We start from the raw sequence: 15,059 nt of genomic DNA on the forward strand, positions 1-15,059 counted from the left end.
GTTGGTAGAAAGATTAGTTTATAATGTTAAAAGAGCACAAATGGATAATTTGGATGAAGAAAACTTAAAATCTCTTTTACTCAGATCTATTAAAGATGAATGGATCGATCTACTTAACCTGATAGGGAAAGGAGATATCTCCCAACTCCCATTCGCAGATATTTGTGATTTGTGTGTACATATCTCTAGGGGCAAAGCAAGAGTTGGAAAGAGTCCTAGAGACCCTCTCTTATCAAGAATAAACAAGTCTGCAGCTAGAACAACTAGTAGGGTAGAAATAGGGAATATGTTTAATACCTTTAAGATAAATATTTTAGGGAGCTTAAGTGAACAAATAGACACCCTTAAAATACAAAACAAGCAAAATTCTGAAAATGTTGCATTATCTATCTTCTGTCCCAATTGTCAGAAGAAACATGCTTTGAGAGAATGTCCCTTACACTCAAAAGTCATAGAAACATGTGTCATATGTGTAGATAATCATGATACAAAGGAATGTCCATCCTTACCAGGTCTCAAGGTTGTATTCAATGATGAAGGAACCTCAGAACCAATAGACCCTCTCTATTTTTTAGCTAAAATACCATGGTAGAAGCCCCAACAAAATCAACCACAAGGATTTAGACCACAACAATTTGCCCAATATTCACAAAGTAATTGGAATCCAACTTAGCAGTCTTGGGCTCTGCGACAATCGCAACCTTGGAATCAAGGATGGAAAAATCCTTATGGAGCTTATGCTCAATATCAGCAATACTCTCCATCCTATATTCCACCACATTTCTTAACCCCATCCAATCAAATTCCTCAAACTAATCAATTACCACAAGTCCCAGTACAAAGTAAAAATCCACAAATTTCCCTACCATTTCCACAAAAATCAAATCAACTACCAACTTAACCACTTCCAAATCCTAATAATAAGGTACCACAACAACTAGTATACAACAAAGAAGGTCAAAATCCTCAAACTTATGTAATAACCCCACTAGACCTAAACAATGTTCAATTAAGGTTTGGAAGGGTATTACCAAAAAACCCTCCTGTTGTCATTCAGAAAACAAAATCGGATCTTCAAAAACATAAGAATTAGTTAGAAGAAGGAGAGACTTCTCTTCCACAAAAAGAAACTAGACAAATAGAAGAAATTCCAACAAATTCTCCTATCATAGAACAACCTTCAATATCAGTTAAGTCACCTTTCCCAAAAAGATTAAAAGCTGATGAAGGAGTAGAGAAACAAATTATATTACCTAATTATAATATGATGGAAGAATTGAGAAATGTCTATATTAAGATTCCTTTATTGCAATCCATAAATGAAATACCAATTTTTGCAGAAACAATTAAGGAATTAAGTACACAATGATTAGGAAGAAAAAAATATATATAAAAAGAATTCAATTAGTTGGAAAAATTGCAGACATTATGATGGGGAAGGAAGCCCCATTGTAAAAATTCACATCAATGGAACTGAAATACCAAACACATTGATTGGTGTAGGGGCAACTATAAACATAATGAGCAAACAAGTGATGGACACACTTAGGCTTCCTAATCTTCAATACACACCAACTTTGTTGCAATTAGCAGATATATTTGTTATTAAACCAGATGGCGTGTTAGAAGATGTTTGTGTATCGGTAGATTCTTGGGAATATCCTGTTGATTTCATGGTCTTAACACCCAAGAACAAACTAGGATGACATCCCTCAATTCTAGGAAGACCTTGGTTGGCTACAGTAGATGCTTTCATCGGCTATAGGTTAGGTGATATGTTTATCTCAGATGGAAATTCTACAAATAAATTTACATCATACCCCCTTGCAAGAACAACAATAGATATAGAAACTGAAGAATGGATAGAAGATGGAGAAGACATACAACCTATTTTTGTCACTGAACAAGTAAAAGAGGAAGACAAATTTTTAAAATTGTTAGAGAATAATAAATCTTCCTCACATTATGATCATAGTCAAAATGAATAGCTCTCCTCTAAATAAGTATCATTTTTTTCGATGGATAAATTTGGGAATTCCTCGATAGAAATCTTCCCAGGAAAAAACTTAAATATCAATGAAAACTTGGAAGACATTCAAAAGAAATAATTGATACAAATTTTAGAGAAACATTCTTCTTCTTTTGCATGGGAATATACTAACATGGGAGGGATTGATCCTAAAACCTCTATACATCATATCCACATTGAAAAAAATGCAAGACCAGTTAGACAACCTCAGTGAAGAATGAATCCAAATCTAAAAGAAATTCTTAAGGAAGAATTGTAGAAATTATTGAATGTAAATTTCATTTATCCAATATCTGATAGTCAGTGGGTTTCACCCCTGGTAATCATCCCTAAAAAGAATGGAAAATGGAGAGTATGCATCGATTATAGTGAATTGAATAAAGCAACATTAAAAAACCACTTTACCCTACCTTTCATAGATCTGGTCTTAGACACTTTAGTAGGAAAAATATATTTTTCCTTCCTGGATGGGTTTAGTGGATACAACCAGACTCAGGTGGCCCCTGAAGATCATGATAAAACCAAATTCAGTTGTCCATGGGGAACCTATGATTACCAAGTACTTCCCTTTGGGTTATGTAATGCTCCTGCAACATTCCAAAGGGCAATCCTTGGTATTTTCTTTGACCTTATCCATGATTGTGTGGAGGTATACATGGATGATTTCAGAGTCTATGGGGATTCCTTCAATGAAGGACTAGGGAACCTAGAGAAAGTTTTAATAAGATGTCAAGAAACAAACCTCTCATTAAGCCATGAAAAATGTTTCATGATGTTTAACGAAGGAATTGTTTTAGGTCACCATATTTCTAGAGATGGAATTAAGGTGGACTCATCTATGGTGGAAGTCATTTCCAAGTTATCAGTGCCAAGTTGTCAAAATGATGTCAGAATTTTTCTTGGTTTTACTGGATATTATAGAAGATTTATAGAAATCTTCACAAAGATTGCATCTCTACTCTTTAAATTACTTACAAAAGACTATGAATTCAGTTGCTATTCTGAATGTCAAGTTGCCTTTGAAACATTGAAAAAGAAAATTTCTGAAGCACCCATATTAAAAGGACCTAACTGGAAATTTCCTTTCCATATCTCAACAAATGCTTCAAATTCAGCCTTAGGAGCTATTTTGGGACAAAAAGATCTCACACCTTATGCCATTTATTATACCAATAAAAATTTAACCCCTGCGGAGTTAAATTATAATGTAACCGAGAAGGAGTTCTTAGCTATGTTTCATGCCATTAACAAATTTAGACATTATATAACTGGCTATGAAACTTTTGTCCACGCAGACCATTCTTCCATTAGATACTTAACGAATAAACTAGTCACTAATGGAAGAATAACTAGATGGCTCCTCCATTTACAAGAATTTAACATAACCATTCTAGATAGGCCAGGAAAACAAAACACAATTGTCGGATTGCTATCTAGAATACAAAATGAAAACAATGATTAGCCCGTAGAAGATAAATTTCCTGATGAATATCTTTTTTCAGTATCTACTAAGTTACCTTGGTATGCAAATATTGCTAATTGTTTGGCCACAGGAAAAATGCCATTTCATTTAACTCTTAGAGAAAAAAAAAGAATAGTCCACAATAGCACATCGTACTCATGGATAAATGAATAATTGTATAAGACAAGACCAGACCTCATCATCAAAAGATGTGTTCGGGAGGACGAGATACCAGAGATACTAAAAGCTTGTCACGATGAGCCATGTGGAGGACATTTTTCTAACAGGAGAACTGCCTACAAAATCTTTCTTCTAGGATATTTTCGCCTTCCATTTTTAAGGATACCAAAGGGTATGTTAAGAGATGTGACAGTTGTCAAAGAATGGGCAAACCTACTCCTTCAAGTGAGATGCCATTGCAACCACAAGTACTTATCGAACCATTTGAAAAATGGGCACTGGATTTTGTTGGACCAATCAGCCCACCTTCAAAGAAAAAGAGGTATATTTTGGTATATATTGATTATGTCACTAAATGGGTAGAAGCTAAAGATATTCCTTTTGCTACTAAAAATATTGTAGTTCTGTTTCTTTTTTAGGATATTTTTACTCGTTTTGGTGTCCCAAGAGAAATTGTAACAGATCAAGGGACACGGTTCACATCCAGACTAGTGCAAAAGCTTGTGCACAAATACAACATAAAAGATTGGAAGTCAACTCCATATCATCCACAAGCCAATGGATAAGTTGAGTCCACAAATAAAGTGATTGAAGCTATCCTTACAAATACTATACATCTACACAAGAGAGACTGGGTGGAAAAACTTCTAGAAGCCTTATGCGCCTATAGGACTACATGGAGGAATACTATAGGACATACTCCTTATGAACTTGTTTATGGGAATCAAGTCTTACTTCCAATAGAGTTACGGATCCAGACCTATAAGACAGCAGTCGAGTTAGATCTTGATTTGTCAGAATCTCAGAAGCAAAGGACGACACAATTAAATGATCTCGATGAGATCAGACAAGAAGCCTTTCAGAGGACCAGTTTAGTACAACAAAAAAGGTCAAGATGGCATGATAAGTATATTAAATAAAAGAATTCTCATCCATGAGATTGGGCATTTCTCTTTGATTCAAAATTAAAAAATTTTCAAGGGAAATTCCAAACCCATTGGCTTGGATCTTCTGAGGTTGAGAATATCTTTGATAATGGTGTAGTTAGAATCAGGACTATTGATGAAGAAAGAATTCCTCTATTAGTAAATGGACATCGACTTAAGCTTTAACAGAAACCATTAACAAGAGAGGAATTTGTCAAAATATTTTAGGATAATTCAGAGCTAAAGATGGTCAAGAAGAATTCTTCTTCTTTTCCACCTTAGATATTTTAATTCAGTTTGTTCCTTAATATCTCTCTCTCTCTCTCTCTCTCTCTCTCTCTCTCTCTCTCTCTCTCTCTCTCTCTCTCTCTCTCTCTATATATATATATATATATATATATCTATATATATATATATATATATATATATATATATATATATATACACATATACATATAATAATATAAAATAAAATACAAAAATTAAGAAAAATAAAAACTAAATTTTATAAACATGAAAATCAACATGTTGTTGGCATGTTTATGCAGAAAATTTAGAGTGAAAACCAATTTATTGGCACTTGAAATTTTCTTTTCAATATATATATATATATATAACAAAGTTCATCTACTAAATATTTCTTTCTCTTAAGCTGCAAAAACAACAACTTTCCATAGCTCGTCCAACTTTTTGTAGCTTGGACAAGTTTCCGCAGCTAAGCAAATTTATGTAGCCTAATAATTTTGAAGTCTATAAGAATGCTTGATGATCTAGATTAAAGGACAATTGACAACGATGCACCTGCAGAAGATCAAATGACAGCAAATGAGGTTAGCAACAGAAAATTAAAGGTACGTGTTGCTTTAACTTAACAATAGGGAAAGATATATAGCATGCATGAGTAAGGAAATACAGTACTAAATTACAATCATTATAACCAAAGGGTAATGGATGTCTAATGAATATCATATGTCACCACTCTAAAAGGTCATGTCACGACCTTGTGCCAAATCTTCCAAATTAATTATCAAATCATAAATTTGAACGCGCCTAACAGTTGAATCCATTTCGATAATCCTCTTGATAACCCATCCATTCTTCCCTATTCCTACACTCCTCCATTCTTTCACAATCACACCATCTTTCTGCTAGCTAGTGAACCCGACCTGTCCCATTTTCCTGTCAAGGTAGCCAATTTTTTAGGTAAAGCATACTTCAGCATCGGGGTAATTGTTTAGACTGAGCCAATAGGGAAGCAATTTATGGAGGGGTACCCACAAACCAAGGAGTTGCTGCAAAGAAGACAATGGTTGTAGTTCATTGAAAAGTTTAGTGGTTGCCACAAAGAGGTTAACAAGACATTTTCACATTCCTTCGGTGGAATGGAGGCCGAAATCGAGGACATGAAACTCACAGTAACGGAGTCCATGATTGCTGAGGCCACCAGTTTGCCAAGGCGTGGAGAAAAACAGTTTAAAAACAGAGGGATTGGTAGTGAAGACTAGAGGGTTTTCCTTAAGAATCCAAGCATGGACATGATGGTCTACAAAAAAGGTATTCCAAGATCTTCTCTTAAAAGTAAATGTAGAAACTTATTGCTTGTACTTCAAAAGTTTATCACTTGTGATGGTAGGTTTGGACAAATGTACTTTTATCATATTAGAATGATGATGTACTTCTTGTAGGATCATCAGATGAATCTCCATTATTTTCTCTTGAATAGCCTCAGGAAAATGGCTACAAATGTTTAGAAGAAAGTTCAATGTATAGAAAGCACCATGTGCCATCATGGTCTGGTGAAAATATTGGTCGAATTTCACCTCCAAAGTGCAAGGGATGACTAGGAAAGTTTCTTGATAAGGAATCATTTCAAGGAAAAATCCCCAGAAAAACTAAGTAGAAACAAGATCCTTAGAGGGAGAAAAGGAACCATAGAAATGACAAGGGAACAGGCACCTCAAACTCAGACAGAGGTAACAGAAGAAGAGCTACCCATAGTAAATATTTTGTTGAGAAATAAGAGGGGAAACCCTAGAAGAAAGAAAGCTAGCCCAAGAAAAGAAGAACTCTCACAAATTGAAACTTCTTCTCAGAAAGGAAAATCAGAGTATAAGAGGAGGAAAGTGCAAAAAATACAAACCACAGGGTTGGAAAGAAGCACAAGGTTGAGTACGACTCAACAAACAACCCCAAAAACTACATAACATATCAACCTGGAGGAAAATGAGCCAACTGAAGAGGAGGCAACAGAAAACACTTTGACAGAGATTGAGCTAGTAGGGGATGAGCCAATTGAAATACTTGAGTATTCTCCAAGAGGGTCACCAAGATCATCACCACAGCCTTACAACTAACCTCTAAGAAGCCCAATACATAGTCCAAGTATTGACCCTGCACAACAAGAAATATATGACTACATAGAATCACTAGAAAGGAAGGTGACGTCAATAAAGGAGACAATACAGAGCCCTGGAGAAGGAAGCAACCAGGTAAATGAACAATCAGCCTCAAAAATCTTGAAGCGGGAGATATTTGAATTGGAAACACTAAATCGATATCTTAAAAATGAAAATCAAGCCCTAAAGACACTCAGTGAAATACAGATCGCCAAGAGTGATAATCTAATCCTACATCTAAGCCTGTGGTATAAGAAAAACAAGAAGCTAAAGAAGGAGAACAAAATTATGCAGCGAGAGTTAATCAGTTTAAAGTACAAAATCTTAATGAGGAAGCCTAGAATTCCAATCTCTGACAGAAAGAAGAAAGCAGTTAAAACATGAAATAACAAACAAGAGACACAAGCAGAAGATAAGGAAGAAGTGTATGAGGACATACAACATCTTCAGTCTAGGGGAATGTAGAGTCTGAAGATTGCCCTACCATGACATTCTTTTTGCCCAATAATCCTATCCTTTTGCCCTAACACTTAATAAAGCCATATCTCCAAGGTTTTTATGAAGGTATGCATTAGTATCTTTTCTTGTTCATATTCAGCTGTATACCCTATTGTTTTAATTAAAGTTGTAATTAGCTACCAAATCAACCTGTTTCCAGATCTATTCCAGGATTCCGTAGCTGCCTTCATTGTTCGTGAGGTTCCAAAGCTCCAGCTCAGCAACGAAAGGTGTGGATGGATAGAAGGTGACTCCCTCATGGATACCTTCCTATTTACTTGAAACTATTTTCTAAAGGTAGCACAGGATATCGTGGTGAAACCCAGAGTCAACCACCAGATTAATGCAGAACAGAGCCGAGATCAGCTGAAACCTTATCATTTTGCTTTCGAAATAGAAAAACGATAGTTTCACAATATAATATTAGATAGGGTTAAGTGATATTAGGCTTAGAATTCTCATACAGTTATGCAAGAGACATGTTATAAATTTAATGGCAGCACTATTATTTGGGGGCACGCTGAATGAAATGTTTTCTGAACAATTTGTGACTTTTGTGTGAATGAATTTGGTTTTTGTGTGCAAGTATTGTACTAGTTTAAAGCTCTAAACTGTATAGTGGAAAGCCCTTACAATCAATGTCAGGTTTTGATCGAATACAATCTGATTTCCTTCAATTATTCAATTTCTCTGTTTTGTGTGATAATGTGGTATAATGATTTCAACTTGTTATCTGCATAAGAATTCTACTTTGATTTATACCTATATTAGACTGTTGTTTACTTTGCTTTATACCTGGTACTGCACAGTCATTTCCTTTGCTTATTATCCAGCATAATTGAGTGTGTTTAATTTAGAAATGTTGCTTGGATTACATTGCTTGAACATAAATTGAACAAGAAAGAAGACTTCTCCTAAAACAATTGACTTCAACAGTAATTCCTTCATAGATGCTAGAGTAAGATTCTATTTTACACATAGAGGATTAGGAGCTGTAGAAAATAGATTTAAAATCAAATTCTAACAACCTAACATAAGTAAAATCACCCTCACATCATCCACAAATTGATTGAATAACGATTAATTCCTAGGAAACTTATCCTTAAGAATGACAACATTAGTTCAACTAACAACATCACCTCCATCCTAGGACTAGACTTTGACAAATACATAATGACATACTAAGATAACTTCTAAGCACATATTGTGCACCTATACTTCGTCAGTCTACGCACCCTGGTTGACAATTTATGATTGCCAATTCAAGGACATTGAATTGACCAAACAATACTCATATTATACATATATTGAATACATTATAGATGAGAATGGACTAAAAATATGATTATAGGAAAGTAGATTAACATGGCTCACGAGTTAGGGGAGAAGATTATAGAGATTCAAGACACTCTAGGTGTGTTTCTAGGAAACGTCATCATGCAATAAGAAGGTCAACTAAGAGAGATTACATTACCTTAAAATAGGGAAACACTCCAAACATATCAAAAATAAGGAAACCAAGGAAAATATCTTACTTGTGTAGCTTACAAGGAGAACTTAGGAAAATTAAAACTCGCACATTTAGTGGAAAATAGAAGAAAGGAGAGAAAACTAAAGGGTGGCTATTAGAAATGAAAAAGTACCTTCAACTACATGATTACTCCTGAAATTTAGAAGCATGAATTTCCATCTATCTTTTAAAAGCGAAGGAAAATTTGTGGTGGGAGAAACTCGAAGAAATAAAAATCTAGATGAAATAAAGATCTCATGGAGGAAATTTAATAAGTACTTCCAAATGAAATATCTATCTAAAAATTATTATGAAAGTATGATTCATGACATTTTTGAGCTCATGTCGATAAATATGACTATGTAAGAGTATGGACAAAAGTTCACTAAATTACTAATATATGTATATTTTAACAAGGATGAAAATATTAAGATATAGAGACATGTGAGTGGGTTATCACCATTCTATGGTAACATAATTAAATTTGACAAACCAAGGACACTGGATGAGGCCATGAGGAAGGTAGTGTACCGCCATGAGTAGAGAAAAAATAAATCGACCTTCCAAATGACTTGGGATAGAAAGAAGATAAGAAATATGGAGCAAAGGAAAAACGGGTTAGGACCCTCACTATTCAAGAAAAATTCAAAGACAAATTAGCAAACATATTCAAACTATAGTGAACCAAAGGGGGATGATTACTTGAGTAAGAGGCCACTCTTTGACCCGATCAAGTTTTTGGATTGTGGAGGAGAGCACCTTTGGGATATTTCTCCTCTAATTAGAAATATGAACATTGTCAAATGGTTGTAAGGACCCAGAATTATGAATGGGCAATTAAATTATGAACCTCATAATCATAATGTTTATTTAGGTATTTCATTAGATATTTATCCTATATTAATTAAGTTATTCTAAAATTTATTATTTTTATAATAATAAAGTTAAGTCTAGAAGTGTCAAATTCTCTATAGGATAGAAATTCCTTGTCACATCTTTTTCATAGTTATTATCTTTGAATTGTTAATTAAGGACACCTGGAAAAATGATATAAGGCTACAAATTTTATATATATGCTATGTATCTCACCTATTTAGGTGATATATATTCTCTAACTAACAAAATTATGTGTCAGAGGAATATTATGCTAAATTTATCATAGGCATGGCTAAGGGAGAAAATTTTAGCATTAAGGGATGTGAGAGTATCATCTTCCCCTTGGTTGAGATATGAGAACGAATAGAAGGTTTTCAACACCTAGTACCAATCACATGTAACAAGACATGGTCAGTGGAGGAAAAATAAGAAATAAAAGCTCATATAAGATCACAAGCATCCAAATCAAAGAAAAAAACCTTTAACCACCATGGTCAATGTCTTGACAATATCCTCTCTCTCCTTGTTAGGGTATGTGAACCAATGGAAGATTATGAGCTCTATGTATTAATCACATCTCTCTCTCTTTCTCTCTCTCTCAGCCCTCCATATAAAAATAATGTTAGTGTATCTAATTAGAAATATTGAGATCTTTTATTTGGATTGTCAGTAGTCTCCATTTTTCAGCCTACGTTTTGAGTCTATAGCAAGAATCATCGTTAGGACCAATGTGAAAAGAAGAGAAAGGAGAGAGGGAATAAATAAGGGAGTGATGCAATAAAGGAGGAGAGCCGACCAACAAATCCAGATAATCAAGAAAACCCTAGGAAAGAAAAAATTATATAAAAAAGCACGAACACAATATCTAATTTTAATATTAAATATTTAATTAATTTTTTATACTATGATTCCTCTCCATTTTTTTATCCTTCTATCTCCATCATACCTTAGTCATCCTATCTATAGAGACACATTTGATTCTAATATTGGCTATAAGCTCCTTTCATATAGCCCCCTCTCATATAATTTCCTTTTCATGTGACCCCTCCCCTTTGTTTCCCTTTAATTAAAATTATTGCTAAATTGATAATTATTATAGCTATTATTTTATTAATAATAATTAACATTAAACTATAAAACCAATAATAATTAACTTTATTATTAGTATTATGAAGCATTTTCCCCGGATGCGTGTGCTATCTTGCCAGCTCAGGGAGAGCCACTTGCCCGGCACGGGCTGCCACGTGAAGGTTGGAGGTCTTTAATGCCTCTCGCCGCCAACTCTCCAAGTCGGGAAACGCAGAGTAATTGCCTTAATGAAGGCGCTGGGAGCGATGGAGAGTACGCAAAACGCATTCAATGAGAGCGAGTTTCAAAGGAATGTTGATGGGTTTAAGAAGGTGGGAATGTTGGCGTGCGGAGCTCAGTTCGATGTGGAATTTGCCCAGAACCCTGAGCAAAGCTGTGTTATTGTTGTTGAGAGCTTGGGCGAGGCTTGTCCTTTGCTGGTTATTCCCGGTTCTTGCCTGTGTTCAATTGAGCTCTGTTTCGAGCCAATTTGGAGGGGGAAATTATTTGGGGAGGAACGCGGAGAAAGCAGGCCCTCATCCGCTTTGGAGAAAGTTAAGGAAGCCGAGGAAAGCATGGTGCGAGAGAGGATGCCTAGCAGAAGAGGAAGGAGCTCAGGGCGTGGTAATTCCTCCTGCTCACCTGCAGCAGACACTCACCACCATTGCTGCTGCTATTATTGTCATCGAAGAGTGGGAGCTTCCCCTATTCAAGCTAGTCAGTTTATGGAGGCAGGTGGATCCAGTGATGGTGCGCCTAGACTCCCTGCTTTCGGATCAGTTATCTTCACCTTGGGTAGCTCCAGGGACAACGCCGGCATTAATGCCCACATTTCAGTACTATTTACCAAGGTCCCTGAGGAGAGTGAAGAAGGAATGCAGCGGCTCCCTGCTGAGGAAAATCAAGAGGTTGACAGAGGGAAACGTCCAATGGGGGAGTCTTCGAGTGCGGGGGAAACACACTGCAGGGGCCTCAGCAAGCACCTTCCCGAGCTCGCGAACCAGAATTGCCAGCCCCAGCGCATAATCCCATGGCAATGTGGGATGGATACCCAGAGGGACAAGGCTGGGCTACAATCGTGGAAGAAGAACCAGAGGAGTAACCCCCAGCGGCACTCCCTCGCTTTTTTCGGACGGATATGGGATCGCGGTTGGTTTCTGATTTACACCTCTTGTCTTATGTCTTATGTCTTCTGTCTTATGTCTTAGGTCGATACTTGTTTCTTTCTCTGTTTTGGGTCATGTTCACGGCCAATGTAGTCTTTCTGTTTTGGGTCATGCACGAGGCTTATATAGACTTATGGGTCATGTGTCATTTGAAGGATGCCCCTGCGTGGGCTTTTTTAGTACTATATGGGATCATTACTGTGGCTGGTGTACTGGTCAAAACTGGAAATATAACCCTGTGCAAGAGAATTTTGAGTCTGTTAGAGCTGCCCACGGAGCCACAGTTGGACCTGGGCAGCCAGTCCTCTTGAATGTAAGTTTTACCTGTACATATTAATATAAAAGTAGTTAGTGTTGCTGAGAAAAAAAAAAAGTATTATGAAGCATTTTATTAGTAGTATGAAAATTATTACTATTAACTGTATTATGAATACTAATAATTAAAATATTATTATTATTAGCTTTATCTTTTAATATTTATTCTTAATAAAATAACACTATAATAATTTTAAGTATTATATTAATCTTTATATACAATATTTAATAATTTATAAAAATAAAAAATAAAAAATTAATAATAATAATAATAATTAATTAATTAAATATTTAATATTAAAATTAGATATTGCATTCATGTTCTTTTTTGTAATTTTTTCTTTCCTAGGGTTTTATTTTTTATGTGCATTTGCTGGTCCGATCTCCTCCCTTCTCACATCTCTCCCTTATTTACTCCCTCTCTCCTTTCTCATCTTTTTACATTGGTCCTCATGATAAGTCTTGCTATAAACTTGAAATGTAGACTGAAAAATGGGGGTTTTGGACAATCTGAATAAAAAATCTCAAAATTCTCGCCACAAAAGTCTACAAACTCTTATTAGAAATATGCATCATTAATGGCTAATTTTCAACTCCCACCACCCAATATTTCTCCTCCTTTCACTCCAATTAATATGATTTCAACTAGCACTAGTGGACCACTTGAATCATATGACGCTTGGGTGGTGCATAGTGTATGACAATACGAAAGTTATGGTGACCAAATCCCATGTAGTCCAATTGAATTTTCTTATGAAGTGATACATTATTGGCCTCTATGACCATTATTGAATGCAATGGAAGAATTTACACCTCATCTCTTGATCCTTTTGATAGTATTTTCCCTGTTCATGAAAGTATAATGGAGATTATGTCTTTAGGAGAAACAACATGGGATGATAATAATTATTGTTCCTCTTTTCTTGCTAAGCTTAAAACTATTGAGAATAATTTTGAAACTTTTGTTTTACATGAGATACTCAGTGACCCTTAAAATCCCTTTTTAATCCATGATGTGTTATCTAAAAGGAATTTAGGAAAAATGTCAACAACCATGCCTATTGGCATATGTTGTGTGTGGAGCTTGATTATCTTCTTGATTGTAAAGAGGCTTTTGTTTTAGTCACGTTGGATCCCTATTCCTAATGGGAGGGTAATTCGCTCATTTAATCATCATTAGGGGGGTCCAAGGGGGGGTGACAATGACTTTAATCAGCTGCTCCCTGGTGGGGGTTTGGGGGAAGTGCCCATGAAATTGAAATTAGATGAAAATTTATCTTGTAAAATATTGTAATTTCGTAGTCAATCCAGGCCATTCATTAAGCAGATGATAGGACAATAGAAGTTATGTTAATTTAGGGTTTTTCCCCTAGAGGGAAACACTTAGCTTATAAGAGGGAATTGTATTGTGGATGTGTATTGTTATTATTTTGAATGAGAGAGAGAGAGAGAAGGTTGTGTGAGAGCGAAGAAGAAATTACAGTTGATATGATGTAGGTTGTAACTGCTAATTTTGCTAGATAATATAAAAGGAAGAACTGGTTATTTCTTTGTGGACGTAGCCCAAATTAGGTGAACCATGTATATCTGTGTCTCTCTTGTTTTATATGTTTCTCTATTTGTGTTTCCGCAATATTTTGTGTATTTCATTACTCTGTTAATTAATTTCTAACAACAGGTATCAGTCCCGAAGGTCTATTTTGCTAATAAACTCATAGGAGAGAAAGGTTCTTGGTTCGAATGGGAGAAATGGCAGAAGATGGTAGTTTTAGGGTCGATAAATTTAATAGTGATTGTTAGTGTCAGCCTTTGTAGCCTTCCTCTAGTGATCAAATATGCTCTTACAAAGTGATTTTAAGGTGTCAAGGTCAATTTTGTCATTTCAAAGAGTCTTCAAGCAAAATTTGGTCACTAGGCATTAGGTCTAGGGTTTGCTTTCACTCTTTTCAAAGTTTCCCAAATGTCAGTCTATGTCACTATTCAGCTGAGTCTATCATCATTCATATGGTTGTTATCATCATATCAGGTTCCATTGGGTCATGTTACACCTTGTTCATGCTTCAGTTGTGCCTTGGTAAGGTCCATTTCCCTCTCCTAGGGTTTTGGAGGTAATTTCTCTTGGATGGTCAAATCATCGGAAAAATTTGTATCCTGATGTTCATACACCTTCCCCTATCATTAATGTACCTTATTAAACACTTCCCATCACTGAGATTCCCCAAATTCCTCATTTTTCCACAAACCCTAGTTTCTTGCCACAACTTGGTAATTTTCTAGGCTAGGTCTGTGTTTTGCCCTTTTGGACCCCTTCCCCTCACTCAATCTCTGATATTCCACTTTCCCCTACGTCCTAAATCCCTCCCTACTTCCAAAAATTTCCTCAATAATTTACAAGCTCCCTATCCCCTTCATTTCGCTTCATTTCGACAAATCTCTTGTTCCACACATCGGGGTAGGTTTTACTCAAATGATGTTTTCGAGCCATCAAAGATGTATTTGGAAAAATGGAGAGAGGTTTTTGTTCAAAACATTCCAAGGAAGAAAAACCACCTTCACTTTTTACACAGGTATAATGGTTTTGGAGAAATGTCAAAAATACAATCGCCTCGGGAGAATTGATGCACCTCTGAAGT

This window comes from Pinus tabuliformis, chromosome 6, assembly GCF_031772625.1.
Source record: "Pinus tabuliformis cultivar Carrire ecotype Pingquan chromosome 6, CPIR1, whole genome shotgun sequence".
Lineage (NCBI taxonomy): Eukaryota > Viridiplantae > Streptophyta > Pinopsida > Pinales > Pinaceae > Pinus > Pinus tabuliformis.